The sequence below is a fragment of the Pleurodeles waltl genome, chromosome 6, assembly GCF_031143425.1.
Source record: "Pleurodeles waltl isolate 20211129_DDA chromosome 6, aPleWal1.hap1.20221129, whole genome shotgun sequence".
In the NCBI taxonomy this organism is placed as follows: Eukaryota; Metazoa; Chordata; class Amphibia; order Caudata; family Salamandridae; genus Pleurodeles; species Pleurodeles waltl.
In genome coordinates this window covers 930,144,479-930,166,182 of record NC_090445.1, presented here as the reverse complement: position 1 = coordinate 930,166,182, position 21,704 = coordinate 930,144,479, and positions in this window count along the sequence as shown.

Sequence of the window (21,704 nt, the reverse complement as noted above, 5' to 3'; positions counted from 1 at the left end):
AAAGTACAAATTACATCCACCACAATGACCCACATTATACTTTATTTCAAGGCACCTTATATTTTTGTTTTTAATAAGCACATTCACCCTTTACCCCAACTTAGTCAGCATCAAAGTGTAATTTAGTAGAGATCTGTGACTGACTGGATAGTACGTGCGCATACATCTGGGTGTAGCCTATGTGGAATTAAATGTAATCTTGATTGCATACATACCATAATTCATGCATGCAGGTGTCCCAAACTAATTGAAGAGATATTACCAGGTCCGCTGCAACAAATAAATGCAGTATTGTTAGACATTGGGTTTCTGGCTGGTAGAGGTCTGCACCCTGTCAAAACAGGAACCACAGTCCTTGGTCAGGGTAAGTCAGATACACACCCTACATTAACCTGTGCTCACCCTGTAGCAGCTTGGATCAGAGCAGTCAGGATTCACTTAAGAGTCAAGGTGTACAGTATTTTGTGCAACACTTAAAGCAAAAAAACAGTGAAAACATCACCCAATAATAATCCACACCAAGTTAGAAAAATAGATCTTGAATTACTGAGGAAAAAAAGACGAAATGACAAAAATCCAATAATTACATGTCTAGATATGATTTTCTTCAAAGAATATGTGAAATTGTAGTGCTTAAAGGCTTATCTGGTCGCATTAGACCAGGGTAAATCCCAAGTTCAGGCTGACCGCGATGGGGCACAGGCCAGTTAGAGGGACCAACCTTGTCCCACTAAAACAGTATCTTGTGTGGAGGGTTCCGTCGATGGTGAACATCCGATTCGAGGAGCAGAGGAGGCAATGGGAAGGAGATGTGCTGGTTTCAATCTGTTCAGTCAGGAAATACATCATTGTCAGGCTGTGCAACCAGGTGATACAAATGTAAGGCATTGAGGTCATAGGTGATGCGCTGGTTCTGAGCCACGCTGTTGGTGGGGTGAAATCTTTGTACTTGGTGGCAGTCATGATTTATCAGCACCAGGAGGCGATGCAGTAATTCCAATTGGTACAATGGCGATGATGGATCTATGTTAAGCATTGCAGAACAGAGGAACCCACTTCCAAGGGCCCAGGACTGAATTGGTACCACTTGACAGAGCAGGCCTCACAGGTGACAGAGTCCAGGTGCTATTGGAGAGATGCAGGCAGTCTTTGATGTCCCTGAGACTGCAGAACAAGAGGCAAGCAAGCCCTTGGAGTCACTTTGTTTCACAGGATGATGTGGGTCCGGTCCTTCTCACTCCCAGGTAAGGAGGACAGTAGGCAGCAGGTTAGGTACAGCAAAGCAGGAGTCCAGCAAAGTGACAGTCTCTTCAGCAGCACAGCAGTTCTTATTTCTGGCAGAAAGTACTCAGGTACATGAGTGTACTAATTTAGTAGGGTCAGAAGTCCAGTTCTTATACCTACTGGTGCCTTTGAAGTTGTGGTGACTTTAAAGAGGGGCTTTGAAGTACACACAGGTCTTGTTTTTGCTGCCCTGGCTCCAGCCATACTACAGCGGACTATGCAGCTCTTTGTATGGGGACAGGGTCATCCCTGTTCAGGTGCCTGTGTGATCTCCTTCCTTCCATCTAGCTCAGAAAGCTGCATCAATGTGGTGATGAGCAAGCAGGATGTAAATGGCACATCTCAGCTCCCTTTGTGTGTGACTGCTCACAAGGAATGCAAAAAGCACATTTGTGAAGCTGCAATCATAAATCTAACTTTACCATTAAAGAGGATTTATTATTACAAGTCCAAAGGTAGCAAACATGACTGTACTACTACTTTTTCTCAATTAGGAATTACACTTAATAAATGGATTAAGGCGTACCCAATGCTATCCTATGAGTGGGCGTTTTTCACAACCAGGACATGAGAAACTTAATAATATATGTCCTGCCTTTTACTTACACCACACCCTGCCCTATGGGCAACCTAGGGCCTACCTTAGGGATGTCCTATGTGTCCAGAAAAAGGGGTTCAGGGCTTAGCAAAGGGTAGGAGATACCAGGTCGACATGACAGTGAAACTGCACATACAGGCTCTGCATTGACATGCTTGAGACATGTTTAAAAGGCTACTTGCGTAGGTGGCACAATCAGTGCTGCAGGCCCAGTTGTAGCATATATAATGCACTTTATTAGGTACTTATAAGTAAATTAAATATGCCAGTTGTGGATTAACCAATATTACCATGTTTTAGGAGAGTGAGCACGTGCACTTTAGCACTAGTTAGCAGTGGAAATTGCCCAGAGTCCTAAGGCCAACAAAAACAGATCAGCAAAATGAAGACAAAGTAGGCCAAAAGATTGTGGGAAGACTACTTTAAGGTTGTCAGGTCTAGTAATTATCTCACCTGAATACTTAGTGATTGAAGAACTAGGGATGAGGGCGGGAAGGCCATGATGCATATAGTCAGACTCCAGGAAGCAGAGTTTTGAGAGGAAATGAGGATATACCCTAAACTTGTGCATTGGCCCTCTAAATATACATATTTCGCAATTGTTGATTTTCTGACTCCTGGCATGTTAGATCTGTCAGTCTCAGGGTGGTCCTACCCCAACAATTTCCCTGCTCCCCTCCTATGTTACTAAAATAGATGTTATTGGCCCTAGGAGTCTGTACACATCACCACTACTAACCAGTGCTAAAGTGCTTGTGCTCATTCCCTAAAACATGGAAAAATTGGCTTATGCCTAACTGGCGTATTCAGTTTACTTATCAGTTTATACTAAAGCAGTATAGGGCTGGTAAACTGAATGCTACTAGTGCGCTTGCAGCACTTAGTGTGCCCTCCACTTAGGTAGTTCCTTAAAACATGTGCCCTTGTAGCCTGTATGACGTTTTAGACTGTCAATTCGATCTGCCAAAATAAACCTCTTGCCTGATCTAAAACTTACTTTTTAATACATTTAAATTACCCCGAAGATAGCCTTAAACAGGTTAAAGGGCAAGGTGCATTTATTTAAAAAACTGGACATGTACTTTTAGGTTTTGCTTGTACAGGTAGTGAAAAACTGGCAACTTCATTTTTCACTGCTGTGAGGCCTACCTCTCTGAAAGGATAGCATTGGTTGACCTTATTACATTTATAAATAAATAACTGTTGTCTGGGAAAAGTTAAAAACACATGTTTGGTGTCTAAGGAATTGTCATTTGAACTAATTTCTATTTGTAAATTTGGGATGTAAGCCACATTTCTGAAAATCCCACTCTTGGAACCTAGGCATTTTCCTGTCCCAGCCATTTGGTGCCTTCAGCCTGTTTCTTGGGTCACGTGACTAGGTGTAGTTGTTTGTTGGCCTTTATGTCTTTCTCCCAGACAGCCACACAACAGAGGGACTTGGTTTTGGCAGGATGGGCCATCTAATCAGGGCGGGGTGTACACCTACACTTCAAAGACACTGTCTGAACTCAAACACAAAGAACTTCACAGTAGCCCATTCTGACTATAGACAGCCTAGAACCCGGGCAAGGAGTAGGAAAATACCAGACACTTCTGTGATGGTGAACGTCATAAGTTTCTTACACTTCAAATCTGGAAATAGAAATACAACAAGCACCTGTCTTCAGTTAAGTTACACGGCTGTGAACGGACTTTCAGAGGACTGCCTTGTTGCTTGTGTCCTGCTGTGTACTTCAGAGGACAGCTCTGCTACTCAAGAAGACTGCCCTGCTGCCTGAAGTCTGCTGTGTGCCCTCAAATGTCTGCCCTGCTGCTTAAAGTCAGTTGTCTTGCTTGACTTCAAGACTTCCAGAGTGACTCAAAAGGCTAGTTGGTTTGCCTAGTGATCAGAGCCTGAGGTACAGAAAAGACTTCAACTACCTTGAACCTGCACCTTAATTCAGCCTGAGTCCTAAACCTCAAAAAGGTGCCCCTCCAGTCCTGGACCCTTGAAGATGGTGATAAAGGTGCCTTGATAGCCAAAATATAAAACTTGGGACTTTGTCAGCCAAAAAGCTCTCTGAGAACCGAGAAGAGACTGAGACCACACTGCTTGCTCATCCACCCAAGGTGCATTGCGGATAGGCCTGATTTTCAGTAGGTCTGCTAGATTCTTCTCCGCAGAAGCACATCCTATTCATGGGCTCCTTGGAGGAGGAGTATCCAGCCTTGAGAAGCCCTTGTCTCCAAGTTTGCCAAGCTGGAGTTCTTCAACTTTCAAAAAATAACTTGAGCACTAATGTAGATATCTTCACTGTGACCTTGTCCAATGACACCATAATGATGATGCCGCCTCTTCGGACACCACCAGCTGCCTTGCCCCACTGACTATTACCTTGTCAGACATTTTTCTTCAAAATTTATTTTAAGTCCAAAGGAAAGCATAGACTGGTCCCAATCCACTTTGTATATTCAAACCACGCTCCATCGCAGTCGGTCATTACTTTTAACCTTCTGAGAGTTGATGTACATGGCTAGCGCTTTGATATTTTAGGTGCTACTATTCTCTTTAAACTTTAAAAGTTCATAACACTAGTTCTGCTCATTGGATATTTGGTCATCCTGGTTCAAATGTACTTATTTGTGTTTTCACTTCATTAATATCTAAGTACTACATAAATACTTTACATAGTCCTTCCAAGTTAAGCCTGATTTCCTTTGTGCCAGGCTACCAGACAGTTAAACACAGGTTAAGTTTAGTGACTTCTTGTGATTCATCCTAAAAAGGATTGTGGATTTTGATTGAGTAGGGTTTTACCTCCTCAACCAACAACCTGATTTCTCACATGCAACATCAAAGTCTAGAGGCTCTCAACTTACCCTTGGTTGTGTCCACCCACACATCTTTATTGCCTTTCACTTAACTGCTTCCTACATGCCCCAGACTTTATACTTTACCATTCCCTTCAGACTGCTAAGTGCCCTGATGATATTCCACCTGTAGCATAAACAGGAGGTTCCACTGTGGTTTACATTCCATGCATAAAAGTTTCTATTTTCTTCTTAAGGACCTGGTGTGCCCTCCAGTTTCAGTTATGACAGACCTCTCATTGTTCACGCCACCATGTTATAAACCTTGTGCTGAAAGCTCAGGATCACATGATACTTGCTAAAAGTCCTGAGAAAATAATAGTATGAACTCCTGAAGGAAGCCAATTCTGACCATCCTTCCCCTTTTTACACAATCATTAAATTAGGAGCATTGCTGAATATCCAGAGATGTGCATGAATGCCTATAATCCCTTTCCACCCCAGTTTCTTCCTCTTCCATCCACCTCTTACCACATGTACTTTGATTGACCTTAATCTCTTTTCTACTATCTTCGAATTAGACTCTGCATGTTGCCACTTTAAGCACATTGCTACTGTGTCTTCATCTTTTTCCACATTGTTAGTTTCCACTACCTGCTAGTAGCCCTCAAATCCTTCAAACATGGAGCTACTTTGCTTTACAGGCTTGCCCATCACATAAAGTTGCCACAGTTGTAGCTCTTGCACAGCCTATTTTATTGTTTTACAAGATTCTAGTTATTTCTTTTGCACATAGGATTTAAAAAAAGCTTGGGGTAGAAATTGGGCTTATATGGCCCTAAAGGATTCAGTTTTGTGGCTATAGATTTGCCAAAATAGTGTGTCACTGAATGGACACCCACAGTTATAATGAAGACAATGATTTACTTTTTGCCTTCATAAAGCTTTCTCCAGAGAAACTATCACCATTGTAAATGACTACCCCATTTAAAATATTGTCACAAAAGGCATCAAGGCCGATCAGAGCCTTCCACTCCTAAAGAAACTCACACTAGAACATGGAGGTCCCCCCAACTACCAGACAATCGTTAACCTACCTATCATTTGAAAGCTCATAAAAAAGCAGTCTACATTGAGCACTCAGTCACATCAATGCAAACATCACATTCATGGCTGCCAATCTGGGTTCAGATCACTCTGCGGCATGGAAATTGCTATCCTATACACTGTAGAAAACATCCTCCTGACTCCACATGGAGATGAACCCTGGCTCCTGAGACTGCTGAACCACTGACTAGCCCATCCTCATCTATACTCAGCCTTGAATGGGATTCTCTGGCAATGTCCTGCAAGGGTTCTCCTCTTACCCTTTCAGCTAACACCAGATTGCTGTCATGGGCACCTCTAGGAAAATGATCAGTATCACCTTTGAAATTCAATGTGGTTCTAAACTGACGGTCATCTTGAACCTTTACATGGAGCCCCCTGGACTTCAACATACCTAAAACAGCATTAAACATTCTCCAATATGCCAATGATACACAACTCTACTTGAAATACCCCTTCATTTCACATAACCAGGGCCTCAAACACTGCCTGCACCTTATCCTGAATTAGATGTGCTGCACCTAACTGAAGCTCAACCCCATCATGACAGAGTTCCTGTTATTTGCTACGAACAGCAAGCAAGAATAAGTTAAAATGGCTCAATTGCAAGAACCTTGATGACTTTACATCCAAACTTTCACCCAGTGCCAGGTTACTTGATATCATGTAACCTGGACACCAACTTCACCCTCAAGGAATAACCAACTAACAGTCCACAAACCGGCTATGTTTCAAATTGGTTGTTGACTGTATGACTGCCTTTGATCTAGTACAGCACTCAGTTGCCTTCAAGCTACACACACACACACAAATATTCTTACATTCATACAAATAATGGTGTTCAGTTTCGTGCCCAGGGTTTAGCTTGGCACCAACAAGGGAAGATGCCAATACTATTATGTTCATGTGTCAGGTTACAAGGTCCTGCTGGGTCCAAGTCCACACAGCCCATTACTAAGCATAATTTCTGTCTCCTCATTATGCTATCCTAGTGCTTAATTTGAGCTTGTTGTTTCCGGTGCTGAGCACTGGCACTTATTTTCAGGGCCGGTACAGATTTCTTTGCCTCAAGCATTTACTGAGACCAAAAGACACATCTGGGAAAGACGGAGGAAGAGAAAATCAAAAAGCGTCACAATGGAAGGAAGCAGAAAGCTGCAAGAGTGAGCCCGAGATAGCTTCAGGACTAGCTGCCTCAGTATTCTGTGCTCGCTCATTTAATTGCAGCAGCCGCATGTTTAAGAGGGGGTCTTTGGGCACAGGCACGTTTTTATTTGCAAATTAACCACTGTGCTATCCTATTGATTATTTAAAGTCTTGGTTCCCGTGTATGACACGGACAGCTGCTGTCAACAATTGTTCTTACCATTTATTATAAAATGTGCATAAAATTAATGTTATCGAAAACAAATAGGGACATTTGCACAAACAGTTTTCAAAACAATTCTTTCTCTTTCCCCAAGATGCATTTTAATGTACACCTTGCCCTTTTCTCTAATCAATACAAAACACCTTTTGTTCTTGTGTGATCATACTGAGTAGAATGCATTTTTCAAAAAGCTGCCTGTGGTGCATCTAAGTGTTATTTTTGCAATAACTATAAGAAGTGTAAATATAAAGGATTTCTACATACACTATTTCACAGAGTGAACGTGTTTTTGTTGTTTTTAATAACGATTATTAACCACAAAGGGTTGGAAGGGGATCATAAAAGTCATTTTATTTATGACCTTTAGTCATCTTGTCAAGATAATGTATAGGTGTTCTGGTAGGAAGTAGATTTGCTTCAACCTTATTAAAGCAAAGGTAATGCAAAAGCTACAAGGCGAGTTCACTGAACTGTTGTTACATATCAAAATATCTCACATTAGAATGACTTACGGTTGGAACACTGAAGGCAATAACTGTCAGAAAGGTAAATACAGTTGTTTTCAGAAAAAGATATATTAATGGCCCATGATTTCAGTTTTTTTTCCTCCTATCCTTTATCATTCTTTGCCAATGTCTGCCAAGTGCTGTGCAAAGCAGGTCCGAAAACGCATCTTTTTAATGATCAGTGACATTTTTTTCATGACGATACTATTTCCTGAGGATGTTCTCATCCTGAAAAACGTCAGTATTGCACATGGTCATCAACAATAGCATTGTCATCAAATGGCCGCATCGCTTCATATGGAACCAGTACTATATCGGGCGTGCTCATCTTCTCACCAGGGAATCTCAAATCGTATCGGTAAAGGCTATTTTTTATTGGACAGAAAAAAAACTTCAGTGGACTTAGGTACATTTTATTCGAGGTGGAATGCTCCTCCTTAAAAAGGCTCCAACAAGGTAAATAATGAAATCTTTTCAAAGTAAGTTATGTTTAAGCAAGTGATTACTAAACATGTTTTGTATCCAGCACATTCCATAACTCTGAGAACTACATTTGTCAAAATTTTCTGAGAATGAATGTTGTGAAAAAACTGGGCTGATTGCAGAAGCTCCCAAACTTTTTGTACCCATTTTTCACTTATGCTGGTGATTTCCTGACTTTGATGGTGCCGCGGGCACTGCTCAACAGTCTCATGCCCTGAGCTTTGATTAAAATGACACATGCAAATTAGACTATTTATAATTGGCTATACCAACCTACCTATAAGTCACTAGTATATGGTAAGGCATGTAGGTTTAGGGCCCCCAGCATAGGTAGTGCCCCCATAGGTGTACTGCTGTGGTGCTCAGTGTCATTCTAAAGGCAGGCCTGCTTTGCTGACTCCTTTTAAGTTTAAGTTAACCCCGAATTCGACTTTAGAATTAAATGTACTTCCAAGGTCTTATTCTACCTTATTGTTACATATAAGTCACCCCTAAGGTGTGCCCTAGGTGGCCCCAGGGTTGGGTGCAGTGTAGCTATAAGCAGGGACCTAATAAAATATATTTTAGAAGTCCTGGCGAGGGAAAAATAGCTACATTTGTTTCCCCTCATTGTGGTAAATGGGCTCCATAGGCTAACATGGGGAGACTTTATTTTAAATTAATAAAGTCTCAGAAGGAGCTAAACATTTTTAAGTTTGCGCTCAAACTGGTTGATATAATACATTCAACAACTTGTCATTGTTGAATTTAATATAACTAACTCAGGGAAATAAATGTAAGACTCTTTCTAAAAGTTGCCAGTTTCAGCTTTGTAGTGCCCTTCTCTGATTGGCCAGCCTCTGGCAGCCTAGCCAGGCTGTCTTTACTATGATTGGTTCTTATACATGATGTAATTTCAACACATGTGCATTTGCTTCGATTTTGTCTTGCTGAGGTGTGAAGTGGCCTGGTCTGAACAAAAAGGAAGTGACTGGGGGAGGACATCTGCCTCAGCGAATGGTGAAACAGGATAGGAGGGAGCAGTCAAACTGGTCTTCAAAGAAGAGAAGGACATTTGGAGCAGCTCTGGACCTCTCCCATTTCCTGCAACCCCCCAACAGCCAGGTGTCCCCCTGGTTAGACTAGGAGAGGGATGGAGAAGGGTGTGTTAAGGGAACTCAGCCACTCCCCTGGGTGGACTCAGCCAGGCCTATCCTCAAAGACTGAATTTTGCCATTTTGGATTTTTGAGGAATGTTGCTCCCTGGGATTGATTTTTGCCACACTTCCCAGGAAGTGGCCATCCGAGAAGGTGGTGGGCTGCACATGATTGGTCAAGAGGCCCCCCTGCTTTCAACCCCAGGAGAAAGGATAAATATTGCAGAGCTGCACCCACACCTCAGATTCCTACAAGGAATAAGACAAAAAGGAGAAGGAGTGCTCTGTTGGACTCCTCACCTTCACCTGGACAATGCACCCTGAAGGGCTATACCAGCTTCACCGTTGGGCTTCACCACTAAAAGGACTTTGCCTGTCTTCTGCTGCTTCAAGAAGGGACCCCCTGAAAGTTACAGGTAGAAAATAGCAGACCAGAGTCCCCTGCATCAACTGCTGAGAAACTGACCAGTTGACCAGTGGCTAGTGGTCATTTCTGGATTTGAACCAGGTGCATTCTGGGAGTTGGAATCCTAACCCTCAAGGAGTAACTCAGAGCTTCTGGAACCTTGGGGTGAGTTGTGGACTCCTAAAGGATCCTCAACAATGTTCTGGAAGAAGATCCAGAAGTTTGGAGAAGATTAGAGAACTTTTGGAAAAAAGCTCCACAAAGGGGCCAACCTGACGTCATAAGTCAAGCCCTCTTATGTCGACCGCGGCCCGACCTGACTTGCAGGTTAGTCCAGCTGAAAAGCTCTGGAGCCCCAGATTTCCAGGATTTCCCTGGGGTTCCTGGAAAGACAATCCAATGATGTTTACTTTAAATCGGCTTCCTGTGGAGGGTCGTCCGATGTCAGAGAGAAAAAGCTCAAGAAAAGTTTCTAAATCCAAATGAAGAAAGTTGACTGAGGCTTCTCACAGAGCGCATCCGAGGAGGGCTCCAGGGACTTTGAATCCAATTTTAAGTTTAGCCCGAAAGAAGATTTCCATCCTGAAAAATCGACTAAGTCCGGCCGTATAATTCTTCACTGACGTCTCCTGCAACACATATCTGAAGAGCGCTCCATGGAGGTTGGATCAAATTTGTGACTTCGTCCCTGAGAAGTTAATCTTCAACAAAAAGACTAAGGCGGTCATTACGAACATGGCCGTCTGGACCGCCATGCCAGCAGTAATTTCCGCCACCGACATGGAGGTCCAGACCGCCATTTAATGTATGTGGCAGAACCGCCATGGATAAAATGCCGCCACTGCCAGGCTCCCGCCACCAGGCAGCCTAGCGGCATTTCTGATCCGACAGGGCAGCGCCGGATAATGAGTCCAATTCTACCAGCCTTTCCCTGGCGGTTTACACCACCAGGGAAAGGCTGGTGGAATGGGTGACTCAGGCCCCCCTGGGGGCTCCTGCACTTCCCATGTACTTGGCATGGGCAGTGCAGGGGCCCCTATGCACAGCCCCGTCATACATTTCACTGCCCGATTTACAGCCATTTGGAGCCGGCATCAATGTTCAGGCCAGGCATCCAGCTGGGCCGGCTGGCAGAAACACTGTTTCTGCCCACCTGCCCCGCTGGATGTTAGTAATGTGGCCGCCGGCGGGTTTTGCATGCTGGCAGTCTTCTGTTGACCATCAGTGCCGATCTCAGCAGGTTTCCCCGGCGAGATCGTAATGAGGACCTAAGTCTAAAGAAAAAACTTTTGACTGAGGCCTCCCGCTTGCTGTAGCCGAGCAGGGCTTCATTGCGGTTGGCCTTAAATTTTGACTTTGTCCTGGTCGAGGTGCAACCAGAACTCCCAAGTGGCACTTTTTGTTTCTATGTGATAAAAAGCATTTATTCTTTAAAAATGTATATCTCCAGTTCCCCTTATTTGGTTTTATTCATTTTGATGTCAAATTAAAGATGAAAATATTTTCTGTTTTGATAAATAGTTTTTTGATTTTTAAACTATTTCCTGTGTTTTATTTAATTACTATTTTGTGATATTTGAATGCTTTACACACGTTGTCTCCTAAGTTAAGCCTTGTTGCTCGTTGCCATGCTACTAAGGGTTGAGATGGGGTTAATTTATTGAGACCTGACTGGGCCTAGTGGGGGTTAGTGGCCTATTACTAATTGTAGGACCTTACCTGCCCTTACCAAGAATCCACTTTCCGACAACTGTGTAATTCATAGCAGGTGTAGTTTAAGCCAGTTGTTAAAAATTTGGAGGCAAAAAGAATGATGATGTGAGTATAGTGCTAAAATGGATTGCACCACGTCATACGTAGAAGCTAATCATTCATGCAAAGTGTGTAGGTTTAGGGTGAGGGATATGTGTCTCAAGAAACACTCATAGGCCTCACCTGAAATTCATATTTACTAAAATAAATCAAAGCAGTGAGCACCCACATTGCGCATAAAATTAATCCATCACAACAAATATTTTTTTTAAAGAAAAGTATTTGTATTACTTGAACATCCTTGGCTAATTGTCTGCAAACAATGTGTACTCAAGTGTATAGCTGTGTTCAAAAGTAAGGCAAAATCACGGATGTCACCTTATCAAAATGCCAGGGGTTGCAGAGGTGACAGCACAGTCTCTTTGAGCTTATTGACAGCAAAGGCAATGACAGCATATGTCCTTCAACCCTGAATTTTCCCAGTAGTTATGTCACATGACCTTAACCGTATTGGCATCACAATAAGTGACATTGTTGAATTTGCATTGCAACTGATAGATTAATGTAACAACACAACATGTACACATATCTCTTTTAGGAACCACCTGCATCAGGGTGATGATATGATCTGTAAAAATTCACAGGGGGGTAATAGTAGCCATGAATTGCAGCAAGTGAGTTAGACCTCTTCTAAGATGGTTCAGGGTGGTCCTACCCGAGGGATTTGTTATTAAATAAATGGGCCAAATAGTGAATTCTGAAGCATAACTTTCACATAAAAGTGTTAAAAAAGACATCGCTCTGCAGGGACAATCCTCAACTATTCAAGTCCTTTCATAGTATGGAAAGCCAATGAAACCTGACACTTCCCAGGAGTTGCTTCAATTTTTCACATTGTTCTATGGTGAATCTATATCTCACAAATTACCTCCATTGTGCCAGGGCCAGCATTTTGTCATGTGTGCATTTGGATTATATATGATATACCAGAGCCAGAATTATGTCAAAAACAACTTCATTATGCCACAGCAGCGTTTTATCATCGTTGCCCACCTCACATATTCCACAGTTGTCTTCCTTCATGGCAATAAACACTTCCGATGTGCTAGTGATGCCATTTTGACATGAGTACCTCAAAACCAAGAATTTCCTCCAGAATGCCAGCTGCAGGATTTTGCATAGGTTCCCTACATTCCACGCATGACTTCCAGTATGCCAGAACCAGTATTTTACCATTATGCCGAGCACTACTTTCACTAATGATTACTTCTAGTACACCATTACAAGCATTCTACCAATATGCCAAGAATTACCTCCAGTTTGCCAGTATGTTTTCAGGTACCTGTCACACTTAGAATAGCCAGTGCCAATATTTTGCCATGGGTGCCTCCTTAAGACAATAATTACCTTCACTATGCAAGGGCAAAGGCAAGACTATCAAGCATAATAACACATTTTCACACTCACTCATTCTCACTCAATCTCACTTATTCTTTTACACTAATTTACACTCATTAATTCATTGTCATTCACTTTCTTGCACTCATTGTTACTTTCACTCCCTAATCATCATTCACTCTGATTTATCCCTTGCTCTGACTTACACATGCTCAATCATTCAAACTCCTTCTCACTCAAAGTCACCTGTTACTCTGACTCAACCATACTTTGTCACTCAAAGTCATTTTCACTCACATTCACTCCCACTCTTTTTCGCTCTCACTTGCTGTCACTCTCACATATTCTGACTCACATTTAATCTCAGAATCTCTAATACTCTGTCCCAATCGTGCATTATTTCTAAATCACATGCAGTCATCCTGATTCCTAATTTCAGTCTCACTCACTCTGACTTGCTCACACTTACTGATGCTCAGTCACAAACATTACCACCACTACCTAGTACTGACTGTCACTCACTTACATTTACACATACATACTTACACTTAAACAGAAATTCACACATACTGACACTCTCACATAAACACACTCTCATCCACAAGCACAAATACAACATATATTTAAAGGCATTGTTTACCTATGTTAGCTGCCGCAGAAGGTCCCATGCAGCTAATCATAATCCATGTTTATTACACTAATAGTGAATAATATAATATTCAATACAAGTGTAATAGTAGTCTACTTATGGAAGAAGGCTATGGGCTTACTCAGGAACAGGCACAGTCAAAGATCACACTGCTCAATGAATTCCTTCACTACCCCATTCAACAGGTACTATGTGGGCTATCAACCGAGTGTCACCTCCTGGTGGCACACAGCATGCCACAAAGCGGCATGTAATGGATTGAACTACCACTTTACATTGCTCTTGTGCTGCACTTGTTTCAATTCCTTGTCTTATTCAAAATTGACCACACAAGCGTGTGCATCCTTCTTAGTAATTAAACAGTTCCCCAAGAGACCTCATAATGAAAGCAAACATCCACTAACATCCTGGTGCACTTCTCTTTAAAAAAGCCACAAACAGAAAACAAAGTAGTATCTGAAGCGTACCCAAAAAAAATAATGCAAACACATATTTATTATACAATGTCATACTTAAATTTGGTCCTTGAGTAGAAGAAAAGTTAAAAATAGAGATAATACAAATGTTTTATTGAAGGAAGTTTGGTTAGGTATTATAGTGTTATACAATAAACCACAAATATATTTTATATGCACTTGCTAATTAAGGAGGAGTTTTTTACACACTGAACATGCTGTTTTGTATTATGAAGGCAGTAGCACTGAAAGGATTTTAGGTGTATTGAAATGGTAATACTTTGTTATTCTAGTGTGTGCGCCATAGAACTGATCAGGGATTGGTTGCTTAGTATGTTTTAATTTTGAAAGGTTTAGGGTTATTGTTAGTGCATGGTGAAAAAAAAAACAGTTTAAGGCAGGGGATATTGGTAACTAGTACTGTAGTTTCAATCACAAAATAATGCTATGGGTTTTTTAATAACATTGTGGTACAAGTTTGATGATGTCATTACATCAGCAAACATCTTTACTGGCCTTCTTTGCAGAAAGATTGACTGCAACACGCGCTAGAGCTGTCCTAGTTGCAAATATCAAACTGTGGAACATGCATGTCACGCAACCAGAGTAAGATAGATCAACTTCAGAACGTTAGGAAGGGTTTCAAATCCTAGCTGTTCACTCTTTAGCACAGAGGGCCTCATTTACAAGGAGCTTGTACCGCCTTGATGCAGCAGCCGCACAATATTAGCTCCATATCTACAAAGTGAGGCTAGAGACCTCTAGCATCAGTTTTCTCCCTTGGGTGTAATTGTTTCCTGGCATTGTATCCAGCTTTGTCAGAAAACGACAATAATATGCTAGGTAGGCATTGCCTGTAAATATATTACACAGGAAATAATGCAGCCATATTTGCAATGTTTTGGGAGTTCTGCAGAGTCTCCAGTGCCTCAAACAAAAATAACATCTGGTCAGATCAGGTGTAAACAAGATGTATTTTCAAAATGCAAGAAAAAAGAGCAAACCAGGGCACTCCAAAAATAATAAGTCCATGAAAGTAAAGTTACAGGAGATATTTTAATCCTTTATATTGGGAGAAACAAAATGGTACTCAAAGGTATTCATGTCCATATGTAAGAAAAAGGCATATGAGAAATCAGAAAATAGCCAATACGTGTTTCGTACTCTTGGACTTTTTCAAGGCTGAAACAAAACAGATGGGAACTATTTACAAATAATATCGCTACCATCCGGTAGGTGCAATAGACAGTGATACATCAAAATTACAATTGAATTTAAGACAGAGAAATACTGCATGAGATGCAAAACCCTTAAGTGTGCACAGATATTCTACAACAGAGATATTCCCATTATTAAAAAGTTGAGGATAAAGACATACCACCTTGAACAGAATTGGTGGGTAGATGAAAGAAGTAAGAGAGAAATAATAAAAAATGGTTGATAGAGATGTAAAGAGTCACCACGTGAAAATTAGGTGCAATAGGAGGTGATTGCTAGTACATAAGAAAAAAGACCGAAGGTATTACGCACATGCTATATACACGAGTGGGACAAATGGTGCCCATGGAAAACATTAATTTTACCTCAGAAACTAAGTTTCAAGAAAAGACTGTTCGAAAAATGCTTCTGTTAGATCTCAAATGTAGTTCTATATCTAAGGGAGAAAACCCACAAAAAAATTGGACTGTGATTCAGAAATTACTAATTAAAAAGTGAAAACAAAATAGAACGAAAGAGCGGGGGTAAGGCAGGCAGAGGTAGACCTACCAAATATGATGAGTAGTCCAGTAGACTGTACGGTAGTCCCTTATGATAGAGAGAAAGGTAAGCTTCCAATACAGAAGAAATGTACTGTGGAGTGTGTCCGTAATAATAGATAACACTAACATGGAGGTCTAGTTGGACCACAGCCTGTAAATAATAAGAAACATAGGAAAAACCCTATAAGGCACAACACATACTGAAAAAAGAACCAACAGTGCTAAAAGACCGAGTAATAAATGACAGCCTTCTTTAGAAGTGGGAAACATCAAGCCTTATGTTGACTATGGTTGGACATACATCCACCTATTTGGGCTAAAAACGCCAGACAGGACACAAAACCAGGTGACCTAGCCACGTATGGCAAAAACATGTGTGGTGAATGTCATAAAACTAACTGGACGCGCGACTACAAAAGCCATATGGGCGGTGTCAGGGTATAAAGCATACTAGCTAAAACCTTAAAAAATATGTCGGTTGCGAAAGTGCCCAATAATGTACCCGTCCAGGTCATCAGGTGACACAACTCCGTAAATGTACATAAACTAAGCAAGTTACTACAGTAACATCAAAAGCAAACTGAAAAAAACCCTCCGTATTAACTTCTCCCGTTGTCCCAAAAGCATAAACCTGTAAGTAACGCCAGTCGGCATAACCCCATACCTGTACTACTCCACAATCCAGCAGTCAGAAACGGAAAATCGGTGTAACGCTAACACACGCAGCGCATGATAACGCTGCCGTGGTAAGTGCAACACAGTCCCCATAGAGTGTCGCGTCTAAACACGCGCACTCAGAAATAGAGAAAGGACTGTGCCTAATGTAACATTTAGCGAACACCGCGCTCTCAAAATCCAGGGCATTCCACGGGCGCCATATTAGATGTAATAAAAAACGTGTGCCAGGGCAGTTTAGAGTGCAAGCCAAAAACGCATAGAGTAACAAGATAGGAACGTGAAAAACGGGTTGGAGTTAGTCCTTCCCCAATATTGAGGTGTGCATATTACACAGAAAAACAAGGAGATCCCATGACCAGAATGTGTTGAAAAGAGTTATTGAGAATGAAGACAAAGAGGGTAATCCTAGAGACAGAAATTGTAGTTCCTGTGCAGATAAAGATGGTTGTACACTGAGTAACGATCAAATGACATAAAGATCATTGCGAATAAAGAAAACAATAAACATATAGGTGGTCATTCTGACCCTGGCGGTCTTTGACCGCCAGGGCGGAGGACCGCGGGAGCACCGCCGACAGGCCGGCGGTGCTCCAATGGGGATTCCGACCGCGGCGGTAAAGCCGCGGTCGGACCGGCACCACTGGCGGGGTCCCGCCAGTGTACCGCGGCCCCATTGAATCCTCCGCGGCGGCGCAGCTTGCTGCACCACCGCGGGGATTCCGACCCCCCCTACCGCCATCCAGATCCCGGCGGTCGGACCGCCGAGATCCGGATGGCGGTAGGGGGGGTCGCGGGGCCCCTGGGGGCCCCTGCAGTGCCCATGCCACTGGCATGGGCATTGCAGGGGCCCCCGTAAGAGGGCCCCTACATGTATTTCACTGTCTGCTGCGCAGACAGTGAAATACGCGACGGGTGCAACTGCACCCGTCGCACAGCTTCCACTCCGCCGGCTCGATTCCGAGCCGGCTTCATCGTGGAAGCCTCTTTCCCGCTGGGCTGGCTGGCGGTCTGAAGGCGACCGCCCGCCAGCCCAGCGGGAAAGTCAGAATTACCGCCGCGGTCTTTCGACCGCGGAACGGTAACCTGACGGCGGGACTTTGGCGGGCGGCCTCCGCCGCCCGCCAAGGTCAGAATGAGGGCCATAGACTTTTGAATTGATTAGAAACCACGAACATATACATGTTGCTGGCATTAGGCATGATAGAGATGACATAACAAACAGTATAAAATAATAAAGAGAAAGGTTGTTCCATTTTCAAATGGAACATACTTATAAACAGTACTCTTGTAAGATATTTAATATGTACAGTATACATAGGCAAGATAGGGAAGAAACAAAATCGATTCATGGACAGAAAAATCTATGGCAGAAAGATAGTTTGTTGTGCACATAAATGTTGCATTGTTCTCCTTAGTGGAAGGAGGCGAAAGGGTAATACAACCCAAATTACATGTCATAGAAGAAGATGTCCCAAGAGCACAGTAGTGAAAAAGAAGTTTCTTTAAGAACATAAGAAGTTAACAAGCATCAACTATTAGAGAAAAACATGAAGGTCCTTGTGGATATTAAGGCCCCGTTCTACCGCTCGCAGTTTAATGATCCACCTACTCTCCAGGCGTCTCAGGGCCAAGGTGCAGTTGCCTCCTCGAGGCGTTCTGTTCAGGGAGTCTATCCCATGTATGGAGATGTCCAAAACTTCTCTTTGTCCATGTGCCTCATTGTAATGAGTCGCAAACGGATAGTTGATGTTGGACACTCGAATAGCTCTCAGATGTTCTTGAATTCTCTCTTTTAATGGTCGGATGGTACTTCCAACATAGATAAGTCCACATGTACAGACAATGCAATACACCACAAAGTTTGTGTTACAATTGATAAAGTGTTTGAGTTGGTGTGTGACCTGAGTATTGTACTGAAATGTCACTGTCTTGTCTTTGATGTACCCACAAATGTTACAGTGGTCACATCTATACATGCCTGGTGGTGGTTTAGGCATCCAGGTATCTCTACTCTCAGGCGGCATGAAACTGTGACATAACTGGTCCCGGAGGGTAGTGCCCCTCTTATAGATGATGCTAGGTTTTTCAGCAAGACCATTCTTCAGTATATCATCCGTTAAGAGCAATGACCAATGTTTGCGTACAGTTTTAAAAACTTGGGAGCTCAGTGCACTATGCTTAATGACAAGAGATATGTGTTCGTGTGAACTGTTCTTCTTCGAATTGGTGAGTAAGTTAGGGCGTTTGGATTTTAAGATCTTATTGCACGCTTTTTTGAGGGTCAGTGGGTGACAGCCTCTATGACTGAAACGTAGTTCCATGTTGTGCAATTCTTCTCTGAACACCTGATCCTCACTACAGTTACGACATATCCTAGTACTTTCCCCATATGGAATGGCATTGATTTGGGGCTTAGGGTGTGAGCTAGTGGCATGTAGAACAACATTGCATGCTTTCAGTTTCCTAAACAGTTTGGTACAAATTTTACCATACGTGATGTATATAGTAAGATCTAAGAAATTAATGGAAGATTGACTAGCCTCATGGGTAAATTTGATATTGAAAGTATTATTGTTTAAATGTTCTGTGAGAAGTGTAAGTGAAGTTGCATCACCTGACCAAAAAACAAAGATATCATCAATGTATCTGCCCCAGTATAAAATGTGCTGCATCAAAGATGGAGGGCCAGTGAGCCACACATGCGTTTTTTCCAGGTATCCCATATAGAGATTGGCATAAGATGGAGAGAACTTAGCCCCCATGGCCACTCCTTGTATCTGGTGATACCAACACCCATTGTGCATGAAAATGTTATTGTCTAGCACCAAGCTTATCAGGTCCATCAGCATATTTGTATGGTCTAGTAAGGAGGCATCTCTAGTGTCTAGGTAATGTTGAATGGCAGAAAGACCCTCTATTCTCGGGATGCTAGTGTATAAAGAAGTAACATCCAACGTGACTAGGTAGTGGCCCTCTGTCCAGTCATAGTCCGCTATTTTACAAAGGAAGTCTTTGGTGTCCCTGATGTAAGAGGGTAAGTTTTGGACAAGAGGCAGTAGGAAGATGTCTATGTATTCTGTTTCTCCGTCGGGGAGCCGATGCCAGAGATAATAGATCTGCCGGGGGAAAGGTGCCCGTTTTATGTATCCTTGGTAAGATGTATATGCATGGTGTGGTAGGTGTGTTGTTATACAGATATTTGAACTCCATATCAGAGATCAGGTCAAGATCCAGAAAAGTTTGAAGTTTCTGTAGAATGCATCTATTTACTCCTAACATTGGGTTTGAGGTAAGCTTGAGGTATGCAGTACAGTCCGATAGTTGACGATAGGAGGTGGCACCATCCTAAGAGCTGTGGTGGCAGAATGAATACAGCGGAGTGACGCTGCAGAGCGGAGAGCAACTGGCAGCAATAAACAATAAATTGTCGGACTGAAGAGATTGGAGAGTCCTGTCCCCAGGCACCTGCAACATGGGGTGGCTGTGCTCCAGGACGGGCAGTGGCTCTTCGGCCCAGGCACTGGCTCTCCATCCTCAATGGACCGTAAACTAGATGTAGTGATAGAAGTGGTGGAGCGTCTTGGTACATCTTTGGACCAAACCAGAACATCTTTGAAGCAGAAGATCTACACTGTGGAGACTGACCTCAATCTACTCCATGCGGGAAGCAACCCTATGACCTACATAGAAAAGTGGGTAAAGGAACTGATCCCGGGTGGTGCACTCACACTGTTTTTCACTGTAGAATGGGCTCATTGTGTGCCGGCGTGGCCCCCGTCGCCGGGGTCAGGCCCGGGTCCTCTTCTGTTTCGCTTACTACATTAAGCAGACAGAGACTCAGTACTTCATGAAGCAAGGGCATTACAAAATATCCAAGTTGATAATGCTAAGGTCATGCTGTTTCCCGACTATACTATGGCTGTACAGAAACAGAGGAGCTCCTTCTTGGCTCTCTCTTTTATCCAGCAAAACTCTGGGTTGTGGCACTGGGACAGTCAAGATTCTCTGTTACACCAGAAGCAGTTTGGGACCGGCTGGAAGCAACAGACCAGGCCCAAAGGACTGTATCACCGGAGACACAAGGCGGACCGCGGCAGATGTGATCTGACCATGGGCGGAACAGGGGACACTGCAGAGCCTCTTCTCAACATTCATCACGTGCTCCTGATCTCACACAGATCATACAAAACCAATGAAGTGCATTGCAGTCAATGGCAGCCATGGGAGAGCCAATGTGGACTTCAGATCTGGAGGAGGACACTGGAGAGGTCGGCAGTGAAGACGAGTCCCTGAGCGGCGATCATTCGGAGGCTGGGACTGTAACTCCGTCGGACGTGACCCTGCAGACAGCAGATGACATTGTATGAAATGTAAAACCATATTAATACTACTGCCGCTTACCACTGCAATTTCCTACTACTGTCATATGTAGCAGTTATGTATAATCACACACTTTTTGATCACTTGACTGCTTCAGGTCCCTGGACAATGTCTTACAAGATCTGTTCTTGTTCCCATGCCCTTCTTTGTCAGGCTCTGCTCTGCTGTCGGCCTGCTCGCCCCCTGCGATGCCTCTCTCCTCCCTTCCCTTGCTTTCTCTGCACTTGCAGATATGGGGTGCATTCCCTAATGGGGAGACTGCATGTAGGACAATGTTAAATTCCTCTGTGATGCTTGCCTAACACTGATACAATATTTACTCATACCTCAAAAGACATTCCATACACATTGGGTGTTTGCAGGAAACGCACCTCACAATGTCAGAGGCTACTAGGCTACAGAGACGCTGGCGAGGGCAGCTATTCGCTACACATTTTCCCTCTTATGCTAGGGGCGCCCTCATTTAGGTTAAATCAGGTACCCCCTTCCTGGCTGAGGAGCAGGTCATTGACGTTGAGTCCGATATGTGTTTATACGTGGTCGCTTAGATGGCAGTGCATTAATTTTGGGTTCTATATATGCGCCAAACACAGAACAAGCTTTATTTTTGCACAAACTGTCTGGCATCCTGTCCTGCTGGAGTGGTATACCGTGGCTTCTTGGTAGAGATCTTAACAGAGCCATTGACTCGGGACTGGATCGCTCCTTCCCACCTCTCCCTAAGACGCCTGCAATATATGCTGCAAGCTCGCTGTGTAACTGGCTCCAGCATTGGCGATTGACAGACATTTGGTGACACCGGCATGGCCAGGACAATGTATACTCATACTACTCCACCCCACACAACCTTCATATGCAGTTAGACAGAATCCTCTGCACTGACAATATAATACCCACTGTTTCGCACATGGACTATCTGCACCACACAAACTCTGACCATATTCCACAAT